The sequence below is a fragment of the Mustela nigripes genome, chromosome 5, assembly GCF_022355385.1.
Source record: "Mustela nigripes isolate SB6536 chromosome 5, MUSNIG.SB6536, whole genome shotgun sequence".
Taxonomy (NCBI): domain Eukaryota; kingdom Metazoa; phylum Chordata; class Mammalia; order Carnivora; family Mustelidae; genus Mustela; species Mustela nigripes.
The window spans coordinates 118503685-118506048 of NC_081561.1; the positions used below are offsets into that span (position 1 = coordinate 118503685).

General features: G+C 54.1%; 1 non-coding gene across 1 annotated transcript; it reads left to right on the plus strand.

The window, feature by feature from the left end:
* Positions 1 to 284: 284 nt before the first annotated feature.
* Positions 285 to 391, plus strand: LOC132018843 (U6 spliceosomal RNA). Its single transcript, XR_009404623.1, has one exon. It is a non-coding gene; the product is annotated as a U6 spliceosomal RNA (small nuclear RNA).
* The last annotated feature ends 1973 nt before the right edge of the window (positions 392 to 2364 follow it).

Below are 2364 nucleotides of genomic sequence, written 5' to 3' on the forward strand. Positions count from 1 at the left end.
TCACCCATTTGTTATCTATGTGAACAGAAGAGGGGAAAAAAATGCCAATAATTTTTTTTTTTTACAACAGCATCATTCCTTCAATGGCGGAATGACAGGTAAAACAAAGTGGCGAATCCATAGGAGCTCTGGAGTTTGGTGTGGGAGGACGGGAAGGGCAGTCGTGGGAAATACGGCAAGCGAGGGAGGCAGGTTTCAGGTCACGGAAAGCCTTTCGTGCCTGTACTTTATCCTGAATATGACGGAAGCCACGTGGCCACTTTCCCTGCTTGAGTAACTTGGCAGTGCTCGCCTCGGCAGCACAGACACTAAAACTGGAAAGATACGGAGAAGATTAGCATGGCCCCTTCGCAAGGATGACACGCAAATTCGCAAATAGCTTGGCATCAAGGAGGGAGAATGGGTTTGAGGGAGGCAGACCAGAAGGAAGGAACCTGGGGAGAAGGCAGCAGCCCCAGACGTTGAGGCTGAGCTGAGGAGGAGATGAACTCAAACTGGCAGCAGGAAGCAGAATCCACAGGACTGGGTGACTCCAGGGGTCTGGCTTAGACACAGAGAGGCTCAGAAACATGAGGGAAAGGGGATTATCAGCTCCCATCTGGACAGGTGGAGACATCCACAGGCAGCATCCCAAGGGCATATGTACAGGCAGCTCTGGGGTTGGAGACGGGAAGTGTGCAGACTCGCTTAGAGACAGGGGCCAGCAGGGTGTGTGGAGAGCTCCTTTGGGCATCGGGCAGTAGGAACCCTAAGAACCCTGCCACTTAGGGGTGTTGTCTCCTTTTTCAGTCATTCCCCCAGGAATTCCCTCTCTAAGGAGTCAAGGTGAATGAAGTGTGTGGGACCAATGGCCATGACCCAGAAGTGAAGTCAATGAACCAGGCATCACCTGTATCTCAGATAGCCTCCAACAGAGAGCCAGGGTCTGTGTGAACGTGGATCAAGGACCTGGTGACAGAATCCGCGTGTGTTCTATGAGAAGGCAGAGCCCGCACAGTTGGCTGAGGATGACTCGGCAGAAGTTAATTAAGTCATGTCTGCTTCAGCACAAGCACTCTCCAGCCTCACAACCTTCTCCTCAAGAGGTTGTGTGGTCTGGTAGCGAACCTGCTAGAACGGTGTAGAACTAGCGGCACACGGCGGGGTCATAACTAAGCTCTTGAACCCCAGCTCTGCTGTTTCCTCGGCAGTGATCCAGGACAAGACAACCAACCTCTGTTCGCCTCCGTTTCCTCATCTATAAACTAGACACAGTGCTGATGGTGATGATGCTGAGGAAAGTGGAGATGATGACGGTCGAAGCAGTGGGGACAGTGACAGCACCTGTCTCACTGGGTCGCTGTGAAGGGTAAATGAGTTCAGGTATGTAGGTGGCCAAGACCACACGGCATTTGGCTGGTAGTGAGTGATATGTAAATGTTAGCTGTTAGTACCTGATGAGTCATGACATTCCCCCGTCCGACATGAGGTGAATCCATAAAGCAGGAAGTGGAATCAGAGTGAGCAGAGAAGTGGAATTCGACCATCAGGAACCATGAGAGGAGGTTTGGACGGGATCAGCCTGAAGACCCCTTGCTTTGTATATGAGGACACCAGGTGGCCTGGCCGGGGAGTTACTGAGACAGTATCCTGAAGACAGTGAGCGAAACGTCCATAACTGCAGGCTGCTGAAGACTTTTCATCTCTCTCCGGCCCATTTGCTTTCACAATCCCTTTGGGGGCTGCAGCTGCCCTTTTCTCCCCTTCACAAGTTCCAGACCCACGTCTCCTGCTGGTTCCTCATGTTCGGTGTGGCTAACCCCAAACACCACGTTCCCCCACGCCTCCACATGGCCTGCACCTGGCCCCGGGCGTCCCCAGTCTCCCAGCACTACCTCCTTCCCCACATCCAGGAGTCAGCACTTCCTCGCACTCGGAGGCGGGCGGTGCCCCTCTCAGGTCCCCCTGCACCCCTGCCCCGCTTCTCACCTCCAACCTTGCTCCAAGCCACTGGGATCAGGCCCAGCTGCTTTCCTGCCACCCCTTGCCTAACTGGTCGCACAGCCAGGCTGTCCGCAGACACATCTTATTTAAGTACTCTTTCCTTGTGTTCCTCCCCAGCTCAGAAGCCCTCCTTACCTTCAGAGGGATGATTCCAAACTGTCTGGTCCAGTCTTCCTCCCCACTTCCCCCCCTCTTACGCTTGGGCCACTAGTGAGTCTGGATTTTCTGTTCCTGAGCAGTCCTCAAATGCCCACGATTGGCCCTGGAATGTGCCAGCTAGCAGGAGGGAGGTCCATAAGGGTGGAGAAGGAAGGAGCAAGGCTTCCACACAATAAACACGGGACACAGGAGGGCCGCAGGAGGGGCCCGGAGCTGCTCCCT